This window comes from Macrotis lagotis, chromosome 4, assembly GCF_037893015.1.
Source record: "Macrotis lagotis isolate mMagLag1 chromosome 4, bilby.v1.9.chrom.fasta, whole genome shotgun sequence".
NCBI lineage: Eukaryota > Metazoa > Chordata > Mammalia > Peramelemorphia > Peramelidae > Macrotis > Macrotis lagotis.
In genome coordinates this window covers 137912346-137938345 of record NC_133661.1, presented here as the reverse complement: position 1 = coordinate 137938345, position 26000 = coordinate 137912346, and positions in this window count along the sequence as shown.

Here is a 26000-nt window from a genome sequence, read left to right as displayed (position 1 = left end):
ATGGTTGAAAATATATCTTAAAAAGCATGGAAGTGAGGAAACAACATTGTTTCACTCCATTTGTGACCAGAAAAATCATGAGAGCACCATTCACTATCCAGAACCTGGATAAGCATGCCATCGTGAAATTGATGTACAATATCAACAAAATTTTTCTAACAAACAAATTTTGATGTAATTTTCCATAAGATGCATGATTGTCAGTTTCAAAAGCCTTGGTCATATCTACAACAATTGTACACAGATCTCTGCTCTGTTCCTGATGTTTTTGCTGGAGCTGGGCAGCAAACACTTTAAGGAGAATTTATTGAACCTTTCTCAAGTCACACTGGCTCTCAGGTAGGGATCATCTTCTGAGTGAATGTCTAGCCTATTCTGGCAAGAATCTTGCTAGTAGTGATTGAAACACCTCTATGATTGTTAAAGAACAATCTATTCCCTTACCTTTAAAGAAATGGACTGTGGAGGTATTCAATCTATTCCCTTACCTTTAAAGAAATGGACTGTGGAGGTATTCCTATATTCCAGTGGGATAAGCTCCACATGCCATACAATGTGGAAAATTTCAGTCTACTTTTGTATGAACAATGGACCCCTCCTCCTTGCAAATCTCAGCTGGAATAGGATGAGTAGAAGGTACATTGTCACATAAATTAGCTTAATGATAAAGTTATCCCATGCAAACATTCTAAAGACCAGTTTCATATGAATTTTTACTGTTATCATAGAATCTAGAACAGAATATAAAATTTGTCAATTCATTTTGAGCAAAGTAGTATGGTGCTAATAGTGAATAAGCAGGTGAACTTATAAAATAGAAGCAAATTATACATATGTGCAATGTGGAAACGATCACAGGTCACGTTGTTACAGCTATGAGTAAAGAAGCTAAACAATCATAAATGGACCATATATTCATTTTTCCCATGAGTGTTGATGAATTTTATTGATTCATTCAAAGTCTAATCCTCCTCATGGTGGTTGATATACAATTATAAGACTATTAGATAATTTTAAAAATATACTTTCTCACCATATGACAGGGTTTTGTTTTGGTTTTGGTAGGGGGAAATAGGGTTGAGTGTCTTTTTCTTTAGAAATTAACAAGCTTATATAAAAGTTGAATATACCTTTATAGTCTTAGTACTTTAGTCTTATCAAGAGATAAGCAAGTAAAATATAGTCCCATATACATTAGGATAGAAATGCATTCACCAATATCATCTTGAGTATAGAGAAACAAGTGATGAAAAAGGGAACATGTATCTTCATTAATTTCAACTAAGCCTGAATCCATTGCTTTTCATCTTTTTTTTTACTTTTTTTAATCCTCTCATTTTCTTTTATTCAATTGTCAGTCTCTTTTGTTGTCATCTTGTTAGAAAGATCAATGAATGACCTCACAATCCTGGCACAAAATAAGCTCCTATTTTCTCTTAAAGTTGAAAAGATATCAGGTTATTATTATTGTTGTTGTTGTTGTTGTTATTCTTGCTCACAAGACAAACATTTGTCTCCTTCTTGCTTTCAGCCCCCTGCAGTTAAACTTGGTGGTTCTGTTTTGTGCCTGAGAGAAAATTAATGGTAAAGAAAGGACAATTTGACTTAAAACATATTGATATTGTGGAATGATGAGCTGGGTAATGAGTTTTCTGTTCCCAATGAAGCACTATTAGAGGTGAAAATAGGGGGCTTGAAATAGTATTATTATAACAAAAATACCTATGTGAACAGAGGATTCTTTTCCCTCCCTTTATTTAATGCTTTTGCTGCATTGTTTCATTTGTGCTTTATCCATTATTTGACTGAGACCACAAAGGAATTCTAGACAGAAAGGTGAAAATGGATGATCAGATGTTTTTGATAGTGCTATTTGTAATGCATGATTATGCTTTTGGGAGGGGTGAGAGAATAAAGAAAAAAGACTAAAAATAAAAATAATTTTTCAAGTTATAAAGTCTTCATGGTTGGTGAGTTCCACTTCAGTTCAATTTAGTTCAATTTGCCAGATATGTATTTGGTATCTGTTATTTTCAACATTGGTGTTGAGGGAGACAAAGCTAAAAAGATGCAGTCCTCAAAATCAAGAAGCTATAAGACAGGGAGACAGAGGAGGAAGGAAAATAAGAAATAAATGCCAATAACCACAAAAAGGGCAGAATGTGATGAGGCCCAAATACAGGTCTAAATAGTTGTAGCATAGTATATATTGAGAACATTTTGGTTCCTAGTTATTTCAGAGCCTAATACCCAGAAACTGGTGAGAATCCATGGAAAACAACCTATTATCCACGATCTAATAATGATCAAGTGACAAAAGAACCCAATAAGACTTTATTTTCCTTTGGAGGGCTATCCAGTATCAGGAATAGAGATCTGAACTCAAAGTAAGGAATAAATGGCCATAAGTTCTAATCCTGGTCATATGTTATCTCTTTTTAAAAAATGTATTTAAAATTTTATTTTATCCAGTTACATGTAAAAACAATTTTAATATTTATTATTTTTTGAACTTTGGACATAAAATGTTTTAATTTTTGTTTTTTAATTTTTTAATTTATTGTTTTTAAAATCTTAACCCTAATGCATGCAAAGGCAAATTTCAATATTTATTCTAAAACCTTGAGTTTCAAATTCTCTCCCTTCCTACTACCCCATTCCTCCTATTGAGAAAGCAAATAACTTGGTGTAGGTTAAAAATATGTATACATGAAATACATTACTACATTAACCATGTGGCAAAGGTAAACACAATCCTCTTCCCTCCCCCAACAAAGAAAGAGAAACCTCAAGAAAAATAAAGTGAGAAGGAATTATTTTCTTCAGAGAGCTTTTGTATCTCCTTTTCAACCAGTCAGTTCTGGCTTTTAAGGTCTTCTCCTCATTGGTCTTTTGGAGTGTTTTTTACATTTGACCAAAACTGGTTTTTAATATGTTGTTTTCTTTAATTTTTATTCGTAATTCCTTCTCCAAGTTGCTGCCTTTGTTTTCATGATTTTCCCTCATCACTCTCATTTCTCTTTCCAATTTTTTCTCTACTGCCCTTGATTGATATTAAAACATTTTTGATCTCCTCCACAGCCTGAGACCAATTCATATTTTTTCTTGGAGAATTTGGACACAGAAGCTGTGCCTTTTATAACTTCTAAGTATGTATTTTTATCCTCCATAAGACTAAAGTAAATTTCTATGGTGAATTTTTTTTCTTCTGTGGTTTGCTCATTTCCCCAGTCTAAGACTTGATTTAACCTCTTTCCAGAGTGGAAGAAGCACTATCCCAAGTTTTTGATGGCTTTTGCAACTGTCTCAGGGACCTTAGTTCCTCCAAGGCATTATGAGAGGCTCTGACCGCTCTCCTGACCTGTGCTCTGGTCTGTGGTTGAACATAAGCTCACCTTTGTTCACTGGAACTATGAGGGAAAGCTCCTTTTCCTGAGACTGGGGCTCCAGAGAGTGATCTGGATCTGAGAATAGGCAAAACTCACAGAGTCCTGCCCCAGGGATAGCAAAGATACTTCTGCAATCTCCCCCAACCTCCTTACTGTCTTTGCACTGAACCCTGTCAAGTGGCTCCCTGATGGGCAGTTGCCAAGGCCTGCTCCAGATCCAGGTCTGCAGCTTCCCTGAGTCTGTGCCAAGGCCTTTGCTGGACGGCATTTACTCTGATGTGGTAGAGTTTTCCCACTGCCATTGTCAATTGTCCTTGGCAATCCTTTGGCTGAGAAATATGGAAACCCCCATTGCTGCCATCCAACCAGGTGCCCCTAGTGACCTAGGTGCCCCAGGGCTCTTTCTGGATGTCTGGAGTTGATTTGGTGTACATGAATGGGTTGCACTGTGGAACCTTTCTAACCCTGGTGTAATATAGCTTTCCCATGGATCTTGCAAACTGTTTTAGATGGAAAATTGTTTTATTTATTAATCCTTTTTTGTGGGTTCTGCCACTTTAGAATTAGGTTGAGGTAATTATTTAAAGAGATTTAGAGTGATCTGGGGCAGAGCTCATGGGATTTCCTGTTTATTCTGCCATCATGGCTCCACCTCCCTATGTTTTTTTACAAATCCTTTAACCTCTCGCACCCTTGGTAACTCTGTTACTAGATGCAAAGAAAGTGCTCATTTGCACTGGAAATGAAAATCTCTCTGGTAAGATTTTTATACCAGTGAAATCATATCCTAGTAACAACAACAACAACAACAAAAACAATAACACAGTTCAGTGGTATAAATGGCTCTATCTTGGTCTTTAGTAAAACAACTATCACATTAAGACATTAGGTAGAAAATATAAAAGGGGATAGATTATGGCATGAAGATTAGTAAAACCTGCATTCAAATCCTTCCTCAAATTAATAATTAGTTTATTACTCTGGGGCACATTACTTAAACTCTGTGTGATGCATTTTCCTCATCTGTAAAATGTGAATTGCACTTTCCTTTCTGGAATAAAAAGAGATAATGTTTGTAAAATACTTTGTAGATCATAGAGTATCATATAAATTAGGCCCTCATCAAGTGGTATATGGAACTTATGACATGTATGATGATCTGAATTGAATTGGGGAGAAGGTTTATAGAAATTTTGAATACCTGAATACATTGAAAATTATGACAGATGTCTCTTATAAGAACCAAGTACTGCATTTTCCACTAGGCAGGAATAATGGTTCAAGTAATGCAGGACACACTCATTAAAGGAATACAAGTCTAGTATTCTACTAGAATCAATTGGTTTGCAAATAAACCAGGTAATTTCACTAATGTGAAACTATATCTGCATCTTGTTTTATTCCCTGGATATGATTAAATTGAGGCATTCTTCCTTACTCTCCTTTCACCTGTTTCCTAAGGTACATGAAAATCAGTAGAAAAAAGCTCTTTATAGCCCCTCAATACTTGAGGAATTTCTTCACTTTTATTATATTATCAATTACTATTTTTTTGCATTTAAAGAATACCTTTCAAGGTAGATGTTCATATAATTAGTAAAACAAAAAGAAAAAATGGATAGTTTAACAAAAACTCTTAAGAGGATAGTATAAAGACCTAGATTGAAAAATATGACAATATATGAAAATGAATGAAGCCAGTTATTAACACAGGTTGCTCTAGTGTGTAAGTGCTAACCATTCTGCTTGCATAATATTTTTTTGGTTTATGTATTTTCATGTTATTACAATAGTCTTGTTGTGAAAATAAGTATAAATCCTCCACCCCCTGAAAAAAGATAGAAAAAACTCAAGAGAAATGAAGAGAGATAAACATGTACTTCAATTTTTTATCAGATTGCTTCAGTTTTGTCTCTGGGATAAATTGCCTTCTTTATCATGCCCTTCAGAGAAGTTGCTTCAATATCTTTTTCCACAGTTGTTATTACTAGTTGTATTTCCCTCCATTCTATTCCTCTCCATTTCCATTTGTTCTATTCTCTCCCTCCTTTCTATAAACCAAGCTCCTTTGTCTTCTGGAATATCATATTGCAAGTCCAATGAGCCATTATTGTAGAAGATGCCAATTCCTGTGTAATCCTGACTGTAGCACAATGGTAGTTGAATAGTTTTTTTCCTGACAGCTTGTAGTATTTTCTATTTGACTTGGAAGTTTTGGAATTTGGCTATAATATTCCTGGAAGTTTTTCTTTTGTGATCTCTTTCGGTAGGTGATTGGTGGATTCCTTCAATTACTATTTTACCCACTGTTTCTAGGATATCAGGACAATTTTGCTGTATTATTTCTTGAAAAATGAAGGCTTGGTTCTTTTCCTGGTCATGACTTTCAGGTAGCCCAATAATTTTAAAAGTATCTCTTCTGGATCTGTTTTTCCAAGGCAGATGTTTTTCCAATGAGATATTTCACATTTCCTTCTAATTTTTCATTCTTAAGGTATTGTTTTATTGTTTCTTTATTTCTCATTAAAGTCATCATCTTCCTTTAGCTCTATTCTCCAGTTGGAGTTATTTTGTTCAGAGAGCATTTTTAAAAATCTTCTTTTCCAATCCACCAGTTCTGCTTTTGAAGGTATTCCTCTCCTCATTTGCATTTTGGGGTACTTTTTACATTTGACCCAAACTGATTTTTAACATGGTATTTCTTTTATTATTTTTTTGTATTTCCTTCAACAAGATGCTGACTTGGTTTTCATGGATTTTCCTGTATCACTCTCATTTCTCTTCCCATTTTTTTCTCTTACTCGTTTTTTCAAAGTCTTTACTGAGTTTGTCCATAGCCTAAGTTGTTTTCTTATTTCTCTTGGAGGCTTTGGATACAGAAGCTTTGAATTTCTCATCCTCTGAGTGTACATTTTGATCCTTCATGGAACCAAAGTAATTTTCTATGGTCAGGTTCTTCTTTTTCTGTTGTTTCCTCATTTCCTCAGCCTGTGACTTATTTATCACATTTCCAAAGCTTATTGGGCTTTTGGTATACCTCCCTTGGGAACCCAATTCCTTTATAGTCTTTTTTTTAAGTCATTCTTTATTGCTTTAAAGGTCTTTTAAAGATCATTGCATCTTTTTTTCTTATTTCTTTTTTTTATTAAAGATATTCTTTGAGTTTTACAATTTTACCCCCATTCTTACTTCCCTCCCCCAACCCCCCCCCCATGGACAGCAATTTGTCAGTCTTTAATTTGTTTCCATGTTATACATTGATCCAAACTGAGTGTGATGAGAGAGAAATCATATCCTTAAGGAAGAGACAAGAAATCTAAGAGGTAACAAAATCAAACAGTAAGATATCAGTTTTTTTTCCCTAAATTAAAGGGAATAGTCCTTGAACTTTGTTCAGACTTCATGGCTCTCTCCTTTGCAGACAGCCCAAAATTGTTCCTGATTGTTGCACAGATGGAATGTGCGAGTCCTTCAAGTTTGAACATTACCCCTATGTCGCTGTTAGGATATACAGTGTTCTTCTGGTTGTGCTCATCTCACTCAGCATCAATTCTTGCATATCCTGCCAGGCTTCCCTGAAATCCCATTCCTCCTGTTTTCTAATAGAACAATAGTGTTTAATGACATACATATACAACAGTTTCATAAGCCATTCCCCAATTGAAGGACATTTACTTGATTTCCAATTCTTTGCCACCACAATAGGGCTGCTATAAATATTTTTGTACAAGTGATGTTTTTACTCTTTTTCATCACCTCTTCAGGGTATAGACCCAGTAGTGGTAGTGCTGGGTCAAAGGGTATGCACATTTGTATTGCCCTTTGGGCATAGTTCCAAATAGCTCTCCAGAAAGGTTGGATGAATTCACAGCTCCACCAACAGTGTAATCGTGTCCCAGATATCCTACAACCCTTCCAACAATGAGCATTATCCTTTCTGGTCATATTGGCCAATCTGAGAAGTGTGAGTTGGTACCTCAGAGAAGCTTTAATTTGCATTTCTCTAATAATTAATGATTTAGAGCATTTTTTCATATGGGTATGGATTGGTTTGATTTCCTCATCTGTAAATTGCTTTTGCATATCTTTTGACCATTTGGCAATTGGGGAATGGCTTTTTGTTTTAAAAATATGACTCAGTTCCCTGTATGTTTTAGAACTGAGTCCTTTATCAGAATCATTAGTTATAAATATTGTTTCCCAATTTATTACATTTCTTTTAATCTTGGTTACATTGGTTTTATCTGTGCAAAAGCTTTTTAATTTAATGTAATTGAAATCATCTAGTTTGTTTTTTGGTGATATTCTCCAATGCTTCCTTATTCATAAACTGCTCCCCTTTCCATAGATCTGACAGGTAAACTAGTCCTTGATCTTCTAATTTGCTTATAGTATTGTTTATTATGTACCAGTCCTTTAACCATTTGGAACTTATCTTGGAAAGGTGTCTTAGGTGTTGGTCTAATCTAAGTTTCTTCCATAATAACTTCTAATTATCACAGCAGTTTTTATCAAAGAGGGAGTTTTTATCCCAATAGCTGGACTCTTTGGGTTTATCAAAGAGCAGATTACTATAATCGTCTCCTGCTTTTGCACTGAGTCTATTCCATTGGTCCACCACTCTATTTCTTAGCCAATACCAAATAGTTTTGATGACTGATACATTAACATATAATTTTAGATCAGGTAGGGCTAAGCCAACTACATTTGCACTTTTTTTTCCATTAAGCTCCTGGAAATTATTGATTTTTTATTTCTTCATATGAATTTACTTACAATTTTTTTTCTAACTCATCAAAGCAATTTTTTGGAATTTTGATTGGTAGGGCACTAAACATGTAGCTTCGTTTTGGTAGAATTGTCATTTTTATTATATTAGCTCTCCCTATCCATGAGCAGTTGATATTTGCCCAGTAATTTAAATCTGATTTAATTTGTGTGAGAAGTGTTTTAAAACTGTTTTCAAAAAGTTTCTGAGTCTGTCTTGGCAAATAGACTCCAAGGTACTTTATATTTTCTGAGGCTACTTTGAATGGGATTTCTCTTTCTAGTTCCTGCTGTATCTTGCTAGACATATATAGAAAAGTTGAGGATTTATATGGGTTTATTTTATAACCTGCAACTTTGCTAAAATTGCTAATTGTTTCCAGTAGTTTTTTGGATGATTTCTTGTGATTCTCTAGGTAGACCATCATGTCATGTGGAAAGTGAGAGTTTTGTCTCTTCCTTCCCAATTCTAATTCCTTCAATTTCTTTTTCTTCTCTAATGGCTGAAGCCAACATTTCTAATACAATATTGAATAGAAGTGGTGAAAATGGGCACACTTGTTTCACCCCTGATCTTATTGGGAATGCCTCTAGCCTCTCCCCATTGAATATAATGCCTGTTGATGGTTTCAGGTAGATAGTGCTAATTATTCTAAGGAACAGTCCATTTATTCCTAAAATTTTTAGTATTTTTAGTAGGAATGGATGCTGTATTTTGTGAAAACCTTTTTCAGCATCTATTGATATGAACATATAATTTCTGATAGGTATGTTGTTGATATAATTGAGTATACTAACAGTTTTCCTAATGTTGAAACAAACCTGCATTCTTGGAATAAATCCTACTTGATCATAATCAGGTTGCCCTTCCTAGTGATACCTTCTTGTAATCATTTTGATAAGATTTTATTTAAGATTTTTGCATCTATATTCATCATGGAGATAGTTCTATAATTTTCTTTCTCTGTTTTAACTCTTCCTGTTTTAGGTAACAGCACAATTTTGGTTTCATAGAAAGAGTTAGGCAGAGTTCCATCTTTCCCTATTTTTCCAAAGAGTTTATATAGAATTGGAACCAATTGTTCCTTAAATGTTTGGTAGAATTCGCTTGTGAATCCATCAGGCACTGGAGATCTTTTTTTAGGGAGTTCAATGATGGCTTGTTGAATTATTTTTTCTGAGATAGGGTTGCTTAGGTATTTAATCTCCTCTTCATTTAACCTGGGCAACTTATATTTTTGTAAATGTTCATCATTTCATATAGATTATTAAATTTATTTTCATAGAGTTGGGTAAAATAGTTCCAAATTATTACTTTAATTTCCTCTTCATTGGTGGTGACTTCACCTTTTTCATTTATGATACTAGCAATTTGATTTTCTTCTTTCTTTTTTTTAATTAAATTGACCAAAGGTTTATCAATTTTATTGTTTTTTTAATAATACAAACTTGGGTTTTTTATTAATTCAATAGTTTTTTTGCTTTTGCTTTTATTAATTTCTCCTTTAATTTTTAGAATTTCTAATTTGGTATTTATTTGGGGATTTTTGATTTGTTCTTTCTCTAATTTTTTTAGTTGCCTGTTTAGTTCATTGACTTCCTCTTTATCCAATTTATTCATGTAAGCATTTAAAACTATAATATATCCCCTGAGGGTCACTTTGAATGAATCCCATAGGTTTTGGTATGTTGTTTCATTATTATCATTATCTAGGATATAATGGTTAATTCTTTCTATAATTTGTTTAAACCTCAGTTTTTTAAAATGAGGTTATTCAGTATCCAATTGGTTCTGGGTCTATATCTCCTTGGCCTAATATTGAATATGTCTTATTATATTGTGATCTGAGGAAAATGCATTCGTTATTTCGGGCTTTCTGCAGTTGATAATTAGGTTTTTATGTCCTAGTACATGGTCAATTTTTGTATAAGTTCCATGTACTGCATAGAAAAAGGTATATTCCTTTTTATCCCCATTTCATTTCTTCCATAAGTCTACCATATCTAGTTTTTCCTAACAATTTATTTACCTCCTTTACTTCTTTCTTGTTTATTTTATGATTCGATTTATCTAGATCTAAGAACAGGAGGTTGAGTTCTCCCACTAGAAGAGTTTTGTAGTCTATGTCTTCCTGTAGTTCTTTCAGTTTTTCCTCTAAGAATTTGGATGCTGTCCTGTTGGGTGTATATATATTCAGAATTGAAATAGCTTTATTGTCTATGGTACCTTTTAGGAGGATAAAGTTTCCTTCCTTATCTCTTTTAATGCTATCTATTTTTGCTGCTGCTTTGTTTGAGATAAGGATTGCTATCCCTGCTTTTTGTACTTCATCTGAAGCAAAATATGTTTTGCTCCAACCTTTTACCTTTGCTCTATATGTATCTCTCTCTGCTTCAAATGAGTTTCTTGTAAGCAGCATATTGTCGGATTCTGGTTTTTAATCCACTTTGCTATTCACTTACATTTTAAGGGAGTGTTCATCCCATTCACATTCAAGGTTATGATTACTAATTCTTTATTTTCCTCCGTGCTTTCTTCCCTCTGTTTGTATTTTTCAGCATTCAGTGTGTTTGCCCTCCTATATCTCCCCTCCCCTTTTTTTCCCCTTTCCCTTTTCCCCTTTTCCCTTCCCTTCCCTTTGTTAGTTCTCTTTTTCCCCCACTCCCCCTCCCTTTCTCCATCCCCCCTCCCCTTTTCCCCTTTTAATACTTGAATGGTTAGATGTTTTTTAAGTTAACTAAGTATGTGTAATTTGACTTTAAGCCAAGTCTGATGAAAAGAATATTCAGGTGTTTCTCATCTCCTCCCTTCTTCCCTTCTATTACCATAGGTATTTTGTACCTCTTAGTGTAATGGGATTTACCCCATTCAATCCCCTCCCTACTCCAATCTCCATCCTGTCCTCCTTTTTAGGGAAGTAGTGTTTTTTAGATCATTATATCTGAGTCATAGAAAATTCTGAGTATCTGTCACTTCTAGCTAAGTACATTCTGTTTAATAGAGTTAAAATTCTTGAGAGTTATTAGAATCTTTCTCCCAAGTGTGGTTAAAGCCAGTTACATCCCATTGGATAGCAGTCTCATGAATAGGTCATGAATGTCCATCATTTCTGGCTGGGTATGTTCTCTCTGTTCGAGTTACAATTCTCAAGATTTATACGAATCTTTTTCTCCATGCTGGAATATAGACAGTTTCAACTTATTGGATACCAGTTTTTTATTCTTTTACTGCTCCCTTTTATACCTTTTCATGTGTCTCTTGAACTTCCTATTTGATGCCCAAATTTTCTATTTAGCTCTGGTCTTTTCATCAGGAAATTTTGGAATTCTTCCACTTTGTTAAATGTCCATCTTTTTCCCTAGAAGAGAAGGTTCAGCTTTGCAGGATATTGGATTCTTGGCTGCATTCCAAGCTCCCTTGCTCTTCGAAATATCTTGTTCCACGCCCTTCGATCCCTTAATGTTGATGCAGCCAGATCCTGTGTAAACCTTGCTGTGGCTCCTTGATATTTAAATTGTTTCTTTCTGTCTGCTTGCAGGATTTTCTCTTTTATCTGATAGTACTGGAATTTGGCCACAACATTCCTTGTTGTTTTCATTTTAGGATCTTTTTCTGGAGGGGATCAATGTATTCTTTCAATAACTGGTTCCATGATATCAGGGCACTTTTCCATCACTAGATCCTGCAATATTAAGTCCAGGATTTTTTTCACTTCAATGATTTTAGAAAGTCCAATAATTTTCAGGTTAGCCTTCCTTGACCTATTCTGAAGGTCAGTGGTTTTGTTGATGAAGTATTTTACATTTTCTTCTATTTTTTTCTAGTATTTGGTTTTGTTTAACTGTCTCTTGCTGTCTCATGGAGTCATTAGTTTCTGCAGACTGCATTATTTTTTTTTAGAGTGGAGTTTTCTTCATTAACCTTTTGCAACTCCTTTTCCAGTTGGTCCATTCTACTCTTGAAAAAGCTTTGCATTTGACCAATTGAGGTTTTGAGAGAATTATTTTCTTCTTGCATTTGCCCAATTGAGTATCTGAGAGAACTGTTCTCATTTTGTATTTGTCCAATTGATGATCTGAGAGATTTAATCTCATTTTGTATTTGTCCAATTGTATTTTTTAAGGATTTGTTTTGTTGTTGCAAGTTATTAATTGTCTCTCCCAAATTTTCCAGTTTATTTTTAAACTCCTTCCTTATTTCTTCAAGGAAGTCTTTTTGTGCTGAAGACCATATCATTTTCTCCTCAGAGATTCTAGGTCTCTCTGAGTTAGGGTCTTTCCCTTCCAAGAATTTTTCTGTGGATCCACCTTTCTGCTGACTCTTCTTTATTTTGCTAAGACCTTGAGTTGGGGAGGGGCTGGTTCACAGGAGCTTGGGATCAATAGAGGCTTTACTCACTGAGTGCAATTTCTCTGGATGACCAGTAGGAGATGTTGGTTGCTTTCTCTGGAGTATTTGTGACCTTGATTGAGGCCTTCTCCCTTAGCTCGAAGGGAGGAGTTGGAGCCAATGAATCCTTTTGCCTTCAATCAATGGTGGGCTTTGCCCTGGCTTGAAGTTATTCCTCTCCCTATTGTCAGCTGGGCTGGTTCTTCTGCTCACACACCTATGCCTGAGGCAGAAGTAGTCTGCAATTTTTTGTTCTGGGAAGAGGCCTCAGCCAATGGAGGTGAGGACTCAGAGTTCCTCTAACCAGAGGAGACCAGGAATGGTGTGTCTGCAGCTATCCTGCATCGGAACTCTCCACCCACCCCTGCCCTGTTGGCAAGCTCCAGAAGATCAGAGTGCTTCTGCTCCTTAGTTGAGTCAAGCTCCTGATGTCTAATCCCACCACTGATACAGCAGGTCTGGTTCGCGGGCTCTCAGACTCACTGGCTCCAATTCAGCCTCTAATCTGGCTGATATGGGGCTGATCCACCCTCTGCACTCAGATTTACCCTCCAAAATTCATCCAGTGCTGCTGAGGGAGACAAATCCTGAGGTAGATGTTCTTTTTCCTGGCTTTTCTTTATGGGTTTTTGTGGGTCAGATTTCTGTTAAGAGATTTGTTTCATATGATAAATGGGGAAAGATCAGGAGACTTCAGAACTGTGCCTCTCTTCTCTCCACCATCTTGGCCAGAAGTCTCCTTTAAAGTCTTATGAGAGACTATGACTGTTCTTCTGGCTTGTGCTCCAATGTGTGGATGACCACAAGCACTCCCCTCTGTCCTGGAGCTGTGAGGAGGATCCTTGATCCTCTATGGTGGTAGAGGCTGAAGACTGTAACCTGATTTTGAGTGTGAATGAATAGTAGAGTCTTGCCCCAGGAAGAGCAGAGAGACCTTTGCATTCTCTCTCCATCCTCTTACTGTCTTTGGGCTGAGCCTTCTGGAAGTGCTGGGTGATTCTAGAGGTTCCCACCTGTGGGCTACTCTAAGGCCAGACCTGGCTCAGGCTTTGCACTCAGTTCATCTTAGTGCAGCACAGTTCTCCTACTGCCCCCTTCAAGCTGTCCCTGGAGACCCCTGGGTCAAGAAATGTGGAAACAACTGCCTCTGCCATAGACATAGGCATCCCCTGGGACCCAGATACCCTGCAGGCTATTCCTGGAAGACTGGAGCTGGTTAGCTCCATCCTGCTATGCTGAGGCCCTTTCCACCCCCCAACCATTCTGGATGAAATGAACCTTTCCCAAGGATATTCTAAGTTGTCTTGAACTGGGAAATTGTATCACTCAGTCTTTCTGTGGTTTCTGCCCCTGAAAATTTTAGCTAAACTCATAATTTGATAGCTTTTGAAGTTTTGAGGAGGATGAGTTTCTGGGAATTCCTACCTCCATGCTGCCATCTTGGCTCTTTCCTCCCATTCCTGTACTTTTAAATTGCTAAAACTTTCAAATAAGTTGAATGATTAGAGAGAAATAGTCATTGGAGTTGAATGCCATTTGAGGCATTTCAGTTTAAGTATAGGAGTCTTCTATTTCTTTTGTTTTTAACTTTTATTTATTTGAAGCAATAGGGTTAAGTGACTTGCCCAAGGTCAAACAGTTAGATAATTATTAAGTGTCTGAGAAAGGATTTGAATTCAGATTCTCCTTACTCCAGGACCGGTGCTCTACCTACTGTGCCACCTAGCTGCCCCTTTCTATTTCTTTTTAAAAAAATAATATATCTTTTGTTTTTGCAACTCTTTCATATCTTAATAACTCACTCCCTACTCTTAAACCCAATAGTTTTTGTCATATATATATATATTATATATATTTATATACATACATATATATATATATATATAAAGAAAATAATATTCAGAAAATTAGTCAATCCATTAAGAATATCTAAAAGTTTTTCCTCCCAATATTACATATCCATTTTTCCCCTTTGGCAATAAATAGTTGAGTTGCATTTTCTTATTATCTTAATTTTCTTTTTTATTTATGGAATTTACCAAACATTTCCATAATGTAGCATAATAAAAAATTGAACATTAAACTGAAAATTTATTACATACAAGAATATAAAGTTACTATGTAAATTTCTTTTTCTTCCCTCCTTCCTGCCCTAGATATGGCTACTACTACATATAATAGCTGTGTTTGTGTGTAAATATGCATACATACTTATTTATATATATATGTAAAACTTTTCTATATGTACTTATATCAGTTCTTTCTCCAGATGCACATAGTATATATTTTTATGTCCTTTAGAGTTAATTTCAATATTTATAGTAATAAAAATAACATGTATTCAAAGTCATTCTTAAAATGGTATTGCAGTTAACTTATGCAGTGTTCTCTTGGTTTTGCTCATTTCACTCTTCATTATTTCTGTTTTTAAAAATATATAATTTTATTTTTAATTACATGTAAAGATAATTTCCAACATTTATTTTAATAAAATTTTGAGTTCTAATTTTTTCTCTCTCCCTCTCTGCTTTCCTGCTTCCTCAAGATAACAGGGAATCTGTCATAAAGAAAAATGTGTAATCATGCTAAACATGTTTCAACATTAATTGTATTGTGAAAGAAGAAACAGAACAGAAAAAAACATGAAGAAAAAAGAAAAAAATTAAAAATATTATGTTTCTGGTTGCATTCAGAATCCACAGTTCTTTCTCTCGATACAGATGGTATTTTTGACCATAAGTCTTTTCAAATTTTCTTGGATCATTGTAGTTTTGAGAAGAGTTGAGACTATAATTGTTGAATATAATGCAATATTGCTGTTACCATGTACAGTTCTTCTGTACATGTTCTTCTAGTTAGACTCACTTCACTCAGCATCAGATAATGCAAGTCTTTCCAGGTGTTTTTGAAAACTATCTGCTCATCATTTCTTATAGTAATGTAACTTTCCATTATATTTATGTACCACAACTTGTTTTTAGTCATTCCCCAAATGTTGGACATTTCCTCAATTTCCGTTTCTTTGACTTGACAAAAATTACTGTTGTAAATAATTTTGTTCATTTTCATGATTACAATTATTTAAATCATTGCGTTCAGAGTGGCTAGATGGTGCAGTGGATAAAGCACTGGCCATGGAGTCATGAATACCTGGGTTCAAATCCAGCTTCAGACACTTAATAATTGCCTAGCTGTGTGGTCTTGGGCAAGCCACTTAACCCCATTTGCCTTGCAAAATCTAAAAAAAAAAATTGAGCGTATCATTTTATAGTGAAGTAGTTTCCATTGCAATCATATACCATAACTTATTCCCCAATTAATGAGCATTGCTGCAAATTTCATTTCTTTACCACCACAGAGAGAGAAATATATGGGTCCTTTTCTTCTTTCCCTAATCATTTTTGGAAATAGACCCATAGTAATATTGTTAGGTTAAAATGTATCTTTGGATATCATTCCAGATTGCTCTCCAAAATGGATGGATAGGTTCACAATTCCACCAGCAACAAATGTGTTCCAATTTTTCAACATTCATTCTAATATTTGTTTCTATCCTCTTCAATAATTTTAGTCAATTTCATAGATATATAATAATATCTCAAAGTTGTTTTGGTTCACATTTCTCTAATAAATAGTGATTTAAAGTATTTTTATATGACTATAAATTGTTTTGCTTTCTGAAAACTGTCTGTTCATATCCTGTCACCACTTATCAGTTGAGAAATCACTCATGTTCTTATGACAAGGTTCTTTATATATTTGAAATATGAGACCTTTATATGAGAAACTATTTTTTGCAAGGTAATGTGGTTAAATGACTTTCCCAAGACCACTCAGCTAGGTAATTATTAAGTGTCTGAGGTTGTATTTGAACTCAAATCCTCCTGAATCCAGGTCTGGCACTACCCACAGTATCAATAAGCTGCCTTTGTCTATAAATTTTTATTGAATTTTTTGTTTTCCTTTTTATCTAGGGTACATTTATTTTCTTTAAAGTAGCATTTTAATTTCCTTTATTTAGAATTATCCTGTATAAATCTAACTTTTCTTTCTGTCTTTAATTTATCCATAAAACTATTTACATAGTCATAGGTCTGTTCTTCTAATTGTCTCATAATATTTCTTTTTATATCTCAGTCATGTATTCATTTTAATCTTATCTTGGTAAATAGCATTTTGGTCTTGGCCAATTTCTGACATCTCGCTATCCAGTTTAATAATTTTTTTATATTGAGATGGATTTTTCATTTTTTTCTTGTGGTTCATTCAGTCATGACAGTGAGGTAGCATTCAGTTTCATTTTTTCCTATTTACATTATTTTAGGCATCCTTGAATTGTTTGCAGGGTTGTGGTAAAGCCTATTTAAACCAACTTTTTAGAGTTGATTATTAAATTTAAATTAGAGTAAATATTTGAACTTAAAAATGTTTCACATAAAGGAAAATGTTTTTTGAGTTGTCTAGCTAGATAAAAGAAAGTGATGCAGAGTAATCTTTAAAAGGTATCCTCAAATATTTTTCCTTAGAGAGATGGTTGTTAAACATTTATCAATTTTTCCAGATCAACTCATATAAGCTTTTTGTAATTTTTATGAATTTTCCATATTCATTGTTTCTTATAACATGATGATATTCTAATAGACTCATATATCAAAATTTTAAGTCAATTGATATGTACCTACTTTATTTTCTTGCCATAACAAACAAGTTTTTTTTAACTCTTTTTGGGTTAAATGAAAAATTTTTTAATGTCTTTTGCCTCCTTTTGACATCTTCCCAGCAATGAAATATTGGGTTAAAGGGTATAGTTATTGCTGTCTATTTCAATATGTCATTTCAAATTTCTTTCAAGAAGGATTTGACCAATTCAGAGGTATGGTAGCATTTTTGTCTTTCTGTAATCCTTCTCACAATACTATTTCCATTTTTTTTATCTTTGACAATTTTCTGGGCATGATTTAAAACCTTAGCATTATTTTGATTTGCATTTCTTTTATCATTGATTGTTTAAAGCAGTAACTTGTAATCTGCTTGAGAGCAATATTTTCCATATCTATTAATTATTTATCCACTAAGGATTTTCCCTTGTAAATTAGTACTGTATATATATATATATATATATATATATATATATGCTATCATACCTTTATCATAGACTTTTAATACAAATTTTCTTCATCAGTGATTTCATTCTTAGCTAAGCTACATGATTTTGTATTTATAAATAAAATTATCAAAATTAGAAATTTTTATCTTTTGTGACTTTTTCTTTTGCTTCTCATATTGTTTTGCTCCCTTCTCATTTGTGTGATAAGCACCTATTTTCATTCTTTAATTTTAATACTTTAGAATTCAAGTCTCATGTCCATTTTGAGTCTATTATAGTATTAGTATATAAAATGGTTATCTATTTTTTACCCAGTGCTTTCTAATTTTCTCAACACTTGACCAACAGAGGAGTCTTTTTAATTTTTGAATTTATAAGATATTATTGTACTGAATTTTTCTTATTCTTGTGTTTAGACTTTATTATACTGATATAATTTTCAATTTTAACCAATAACAAATAGCTTTGATAATTAATACTTTGTAGTATAATCTTTTTTTATTTTTATTTTTTGTTTTTTTATTTCTTTAGACTTTTCAAGGCAATTGGGTTAAGGGGCTTGCCCAAGGCCACACAGCTAGGTAATTATTAAGTGTTTGAGACTGGATTTGAACCCAGGTATTCCTGACTCCAAGGCTGGTGCTCTATCCACTGTGCCACCTAGCTGCCCCTATAATCTCTTTTTAATATTCATTTTCAACTTTTTTTTTCTTTCTCATTATTTCCCCTCAAGATCCCATACTTTTTATTCATTCAAATGAATTTTGCTATTGTTTTGCCTAGTTATGTAAAATACTCTCTTGGTATTTAGATTGTCATATGGTTAAAGTCTGTAAATTAATTTATTTATCAACTTCATTTTTATTAAATTACCATTTCCTTCATTTTTCAAGAGATTAAAACTTCAAATAAATTAAATAAATGATATATCATAAAGAAAAACAATAATTTTCGATATCAGTTCAGTTTAAATCCAAGAAATTTATGCATTCATTTATGTAAAATGTGCTAATGCCTAAGGGCACAGAAATTTTTATTTCTATAGGTGAAAGATCATATACTCCCCTGACTCTCCAGTCTCCTTAAGTGAAATTACTGGTGTGATTTTCATGAAATTCAAGAATTATTACAAATTAAAGGGCATGATAATTTCAAAGAATAGCATTTGAGGAAGAATGAAATAAGATATAAAAACTTTTGTGTATGGATTGGGTGTAGTGCTAGGTCTGATTCACACACACACACACACACACAAACACACACACACACACACACACACACACACACACACACACACGCCCCCCGCCACAGCTGAAACAACATCCCAGTGTGAGGATACCACATAGTTTTTAATTTAATACTGTTTCAGCTTAAGGCAACAGAATAAAAATGAGGAAATTTCTTCACAGAAGACAATGGAACATATCTTGATTTCATAAAAACAATAATAAGAAAAATATAAAACAAAAAACACTTGCACTCTAAGAAAGGAGGGATCAATACCTTCATAATGCTGAACAGTTTCATGCACTGTGATTCATGAAGATCAGAGTTTCCTAAAACTACCTATGGGAATTGACTTCCACTATAATCATGAAAAAAATAATTTTCTATAAGGAGCTCCATTTGCATTGTGGCTAGACAAAATATTTTTCACTGATTTATAATATTCCTCTCTGTTGATATATATATATATATATATGAAATATACATGTGCAAATTTACATAAAATAATATGTTCCTTTATGAATGTAAAACTATGTAAAAACTGCTATGTCATATAGTGTTATTTTTGTTATTGTTTGTTTAAAGGTGAACCCTTTCATCCTTGATGATTCTGAAGGATAGAGTGACACAAAATGTTCTGAAGTAATGATGCTATCTAGATATTAACTTGCTCCCCAGTTAAATGAAATTTTTTTATGGAATCTTTGCTGGATATTCCCTTTTACCTTCCCAATTTTACCCTCTACCAAATCTAAACCCCACAAATAATCCTGGTTCTTCCAGTTAAATAAGGGAATCCTGTTGTAATCTCAAAATTCTGGGGGGTTCTTAATGTGAAAATATTTAATTTTTTTCAAATTAGAAGTAAAGCAATCTTAGCTATAATTTTAAAAAATGGTGCTTTCCAAATTCCATTTCACCTCTAATTCCCCCCTCAATGAGACAGCAAGCAATTAAATAAATATTTTATATTTGTAATATTGTAAAACGTATTTCCCTACCAGCCATGTTGTGAAGAAAGGCAGAATCAGAAACTCTAGAAAAACAACTATAAAACACTTTTCACACAAATAAAATCAAACCTAAATAACTAGGAAAACATCAATTGCTCATGGATAGGCTGAGCTAATATAAAATAAAATGAAAATTCTACCTAAATTGATCTGCTTATTTAGTGACATACCAATCAAACTTTAAAAAAATTACTTTAGTGAGCTAGAAAGATTGTAACTAAATTCATATGGAGAAAAAAGTCAAGAATTTCAGGGGATTTAATGAAAAATATAAAACAAGGCAGCTTAGACTTACTGGATCTAAAATTATATTATAAAGCATCACTCATTCAACAGGCTAAGAAACAGAGTTGAGTGGTGGATCAGTGAAATAGATTAGATGTATGAGAGATAGCAGTAAATGATTATAATAGTCTGCTGATGGATAACCCCAAAGAGTCCAGCTTCTGTGTTGAGAACTCACTCTTTGATAAAAACTGCTGGGAAAACTATGGCAGAGGGGTGGCTAAGTGGCACAGTGGATAAAGTACTGGCCCTGGAGTCAGAAGTACCTGAATTCAAATTCAGCCTCAGACACTTAATAATTACCTAGCTGTGTGGCCTTGGTCAAGCCACTTAACTCCATTTGCCTTAGAAAAATCTAAAAAAAAAAAACCATGGCAGAAAATTGGTTTAGAACAGCATCTCACACCCTATACCATGATAAGATAAAATAAGTACAGGATTTATTGATAAAAGACAATATTATAAGCAAACTAGGAGAACTACTTTACCAATCATATCTATGTTAAAGGGAGCAGTTTATGACCTAGTAAGAGATAGAGAACATCATCCAAAACAAACTGAATAATTTTGATTGCATTAAATTAAAAAGCTTTTGAACAAACAAAACCACTCTAACCAAGATCAAAAGAAATGTAATAAACTGAGAATCAAGTTTTACAACTAGTGTTTTTGACAAAGGACTAATTTTTTACATATTATATATATATATATGTATATATGTATATATGTATATATATGTATAGAGAGAGAGAGAGAGAGAGAGATGAGTCAAAAAATTACAAAAATTAAAAATTTATAAAAACAACCATTCCCCAATTGAGAAATGATAAAAATAATATATAAAGGCAATTTGCAGAAGAGGAAATCAAAGATATCCATAGTTATATGAAAATTTGCTCTAAATACTGATTAGAGAAATGCAAATTAAAGCATCTCTGAGATACCACCTCATACCTCTCAGATTGGCCAATATGACTACAAAGGGAAATGATCAATGTTGGAAGGGATGTGGGAAATCTAGGACACTAATGCATTGTTCGTGGATCTGTGAATTGATCCAATTTTTCTGGAGCGCAATATGGAATTATGTCCAAAGGGTAATTAAAATGTGCATACCCTTTGATCCAGCAATACCACTACTGGGTCTATATCCTGAAGATATCATGAAAAAGGGTAAAAACCTCATGTAGAAAAATATTAATAGCAGTTCTGTTTGCAGTAGCGAAGAATTAGAAATCAAGGGGATGTCCATCAATTGGGGAATGGTTAAACATATTGTAGTATATGTATGCGATGGGATAGTATTTTTCTATTAGAAATCAGGAGGGATGGAATTTCAGAAAAGATTGGAAAAAACTTGCATGAATTGATGCTGAATAAGTTGAGCAGAACCAGAAGAACATTATACACCCTGATAGTAACAGGGGGATAACGACCAACCTTAATGGACTCGTTCACTTTATCAGCATAATAATCAGAGAAAATTTTAGGGTTTCTGTGATAGAGAATAGAATCTATATCCAGAGAAAGAATTGTGGAGTTTAAATAAAGACCAAAATTTATTATCTTTAATTTTTAAAATATTGTCTTATATATTACATAATTTTGCTATCTCTAATATTTTATTTCTTCCTTAAGGATGTGTTTTTTTTCTCTCAACACATTCAATTTTGATCAATGCATATCATGGAAACAATGTAAAGATTATTAGATTGCCTTCTATTGGGCAGAGGGGGAGAGAAGGGAAGAAGGGGGAAAATTGTGAAATTCAAAACCTTACAAAAATGATTGGTAGACACTATTATTGTAACTGGAAGCAAATTAAATATTTTTTATAATTAAACTTTAAACAATCGAAGCAAATGTAGCAAAAAAAGTCTGCTCTGATCTGTGTCCAATCTCTTCCATTTTTTTCCTTTTGGAGGATAGCACTTTCATAAGGTCTTCACAATTTTTTAATTTTTATTCCTGAGAATAAGTAAAATATTAGCAATATTGTTAACTACATATAATATGCTGTTGCTCCCTTCATTTTGCATCAGCTCATGAGGGCAGCTAGGTGGCACAGTGGATAGAACAATAGCCCTGGAATCAGGAGGACCTGAGTTCAAATCTTGCCTCAGATACTTACTAGCTATGTGACCCCAGGCAAGTCACTGAAATCTGATTGCCTCAAATCCAAGGTCATCTCCAGTCATTCTGATTCATATCTGGTTACTGGATACAGATGAAATGAAGGAGAAAATGAAGCTGATGACTTAGCATAGCACCCTCTTACTCAAATCCAATTTACATTCCTGTCATAGCCTCATCTCCCTGATGTCATGGTGTTCTACAGGAATGAAGGACAACCATCAATCATGCAGGTCTTTTCAGCTTGTTCTGAAAGTACAACTAATTCATACATTCCCCAATTGAGGGGCATTCTTTAAATTTCTAATTCTTTGCCAAAATTGAAAGAGTTGTGCAAAAGTTTTTCTACAAATTTGTGTTTTTCCTTTTCTTTGATCTTTTTTGGGGATTCAGACTTAGTAGTGGTATTGTTGCCTCAAAGTAAATGCACAATTTTAGAGCCGTTTTAATGTACTTCCCAATTGTTTTCTGGAATCATTAGATCAGTTGATATTCCAATAAAAGTACATTAGTGTCCTTATTTTTCCATATCCTCTCCAAACTTTGTCTTTCTGTTTCTCTTTTATATTAACCAATCCAATAGGTATAGGTGGAGCCTCAGTGCTATAATTTGGAGTTTTCTAATTAAAGTGATTTAGAGCATTTTTCAAATGACTATGTTAGCTTTAATTCCTTTTTCTTAAAACTTTCTGTTCAAATTTTTTGATCATTTTTGAATTATCATATTCTTAGAGAATTGAACAAATTCACTATATATTTAAGAACTAAGGCCTTTAAAATTCAGGGCAGAGCCAAGATAGTGGTGCAAAGCTAAGATACTCCTAGAGCTTTTCCCAATACAATTTTATTTTATTTTTAAAAATATTTTCATACTTGTGGGGATTTTCCTTATTATTTAAGGCAATGGGGTTAATTTACTTGCCCAAGGTTACACAGTTAGGCAATGTAATTGTCTGAGGTTAGATTTGAACTCAGGTCTTCCTGACTCCAGGGTCAGTTCTCTATCCACTGTGCCATCTAGCTTCCCTCCAACACAATTTTAAATGAAGCTTCTACACAGCCATTAAAGGTAAAGAATTCATCAAAAAATAGCGAAGCAATTTCTCATATCATTATATCATGGAGGATCTTCAGTAAACATTCAGGGAAAGGAAATAAAGGAAATAAAACTCAGTTTAGGGAGGAGAGTAGGAAAGTCTGTGGGAGCTTCTTAGCCACAGCACAGTTCAGGACTCTCTTTATGCTAGATAGCAGCCCAGTTACTGGAAGCTAGATATCAACCCAAATAGTGTTGCAGTCAGATAGCAGGCCAGCAGGGAGGATCCCAACCCTAGAAAAAATTTGTGCCCTGGGAAGACTGGGGAATAAGACTGGGTTGAGAATAAACCACTTCATAGGCAAAAATCTGGGCAAAAAATGAAATACAACTGTGCTTAAGCCATTCCTGGGCTGAAAACATAACACTTGGCAAGCAATTAGCCAGGGTCCAAAATCCTGATTCCAGCACAAAAATCTCAGGATTACACTGCCTTTACTCCAGGAGCAGAGCTCAACTATCAAAAAGAGCACTGACCATAGTAAGCTCCTATTCATATAAGGAAGATAAAAATGCCATTTCAGAAAAAGAAAGAAGAGATAAATTACTTACCTGGTAAGTCTCAAAATAGTTTCTGAATTGGACTCAACATCAAATTGGATTTGGATTCATGGAAGAGTTTTAAGGAGAAATTATTATGGAAAACCTAATGCCCTAGATGAAGAAGTCCAAAGACTCCTTAAAAGAATACACAGAATGTCTCCAGAAAGAAACCGCAGAATAAAAACTCCAAGAAATATTGTAGCCAAATTTCATAATTCTCAACTAAAGGGAAGAAACTGCAAGCAGTCAAAACAAGGCAATTTAAATGCTGTGAAAGAATTACAGGTCTTATCAGCCTCAACATTAAAGGATCAGAGGACCTGGAATATGACTTTTTGGAGGGAAAAGGAGCTTGGATTACAATAAAAAAGTACTAGTAGTAAGTAGTAATTTTTACCCTGCAAATTCAGCATATTCTGTCATGGGAAAATATAGATTTTCAATGAAATAGAGGATTTCCAAATTTTTTGATAAAAAGACCAGAACTGGACAGAAAATTTAATCTTCAAATACAAGACTCAAGAGATGCATAAAAAGGCAAATGGAAAGAGGGGAAATGAATAGTCAAGAATATTAAACTCTATATATCCCTACAAGGGAAGATAACACTTATAACTCTTGAGATAGTTAAGAAAAACTAGAGAGAGTTAAAAAAACCTCAGGATAGTTAAAAACATTCTTATGGAGAGGGTATGGGTATAGAATGACCAAAAAAGTGTTAAGCCCTTAGCCAATAATATCTTAGCTAATGAGGGTTGAATATAGGTGAAGGGATTTTATTTATACTACATGGGTATAAAAGATATGAAGTGATGTTGACAACAAGGGTAGAATTTTCTATTGAGAAAAAGGGATGAAAAATATTTCCAAGGTCTATACATAATTAAATCATGAATTGATGTTACATTACTCTATATTTTAGGTAACAAAATTTATAGTGCTATAGTTAGAGTACTATAGGAACAGATGAAGGGAGTGTATCTGATACTTTGTTTGGGGAGGGTTGTGGTGTAAGTATTGAAATGCAATAGGGATAGAGAGAGCAAGAATCTATCCAAGACTTTGATTGTGAAGATGCTTTGATGGAAGTACTTTAGGGATGGAAGGAGAGCATGTACATAGAATGACTGGACATGAAAAAATGAAGCTATTTTTCTCTGGCAAAAACTGGAGTGTGCTTGGGTTAGGTATAAATTGTTCATGAAATGATTTGACTTGGCATGATTCTTTGACTCATTTAGTTTGTCTATCCATGGAGAGTACATGAAAAGAAAGTCTAGACTAAATTGAGTATAGTTTTTTGTGATTTATGACTTTTTAGAAATGTATTTCTAATGGGATAGAAGAGGTGAATGTACTTAGTGACTATGAAGTGTGTTGCTTATCGATCAATCAACCCTTGATAAAAGTACTTCTATCATGACAGATAAAATGACTATATTTTGACAGAAGGGTTGAAGGAACAAGACAGGGTTAGAACAATATAGACATGAAAAGAAGGGTTATACCAGGTGAAGGGTAGGAATTAGAGGAAAAATAGCACCACATGAAGAGACCCAAAGACATATTTTAGTAGAGGAAAAGAAGGAGGGTGTAAACACTGAGTAAATCTGACTCACAACCGATTTGATCAAAGAGGGAATAGCATACCTGGCCAATAGGATCAAAAATCTAGCTTACAATGATTAGAACATCAGACCTAAAGTTGGGAGGAATTGAATTCAAATTTGGCCTCAGATACTTATTATTTACTTAGTCGTGTAATCTTGGGTAAGCTCCATTGTCTTGTAAAAATAAAAAAAAAACAACAAAAATGTCTGATAAAAGGGAAAGTGAACATAAAATAAAAGTAGATAAAGTAAAAATGAAAAAGAAAAAGGGGAAAAGGAGCAAAACATTCGTTAGGAGGGATATGAAGAAAATAAAGAGAAAATTATAAATGGAAGGAAATACAGCATTAGTATTCTTAACTGTAAATGTAAATTGGATGACTACCTCCACAAATATGTATATAGCAGAATGGATTAAATGCTAGAATCTTACAATATAA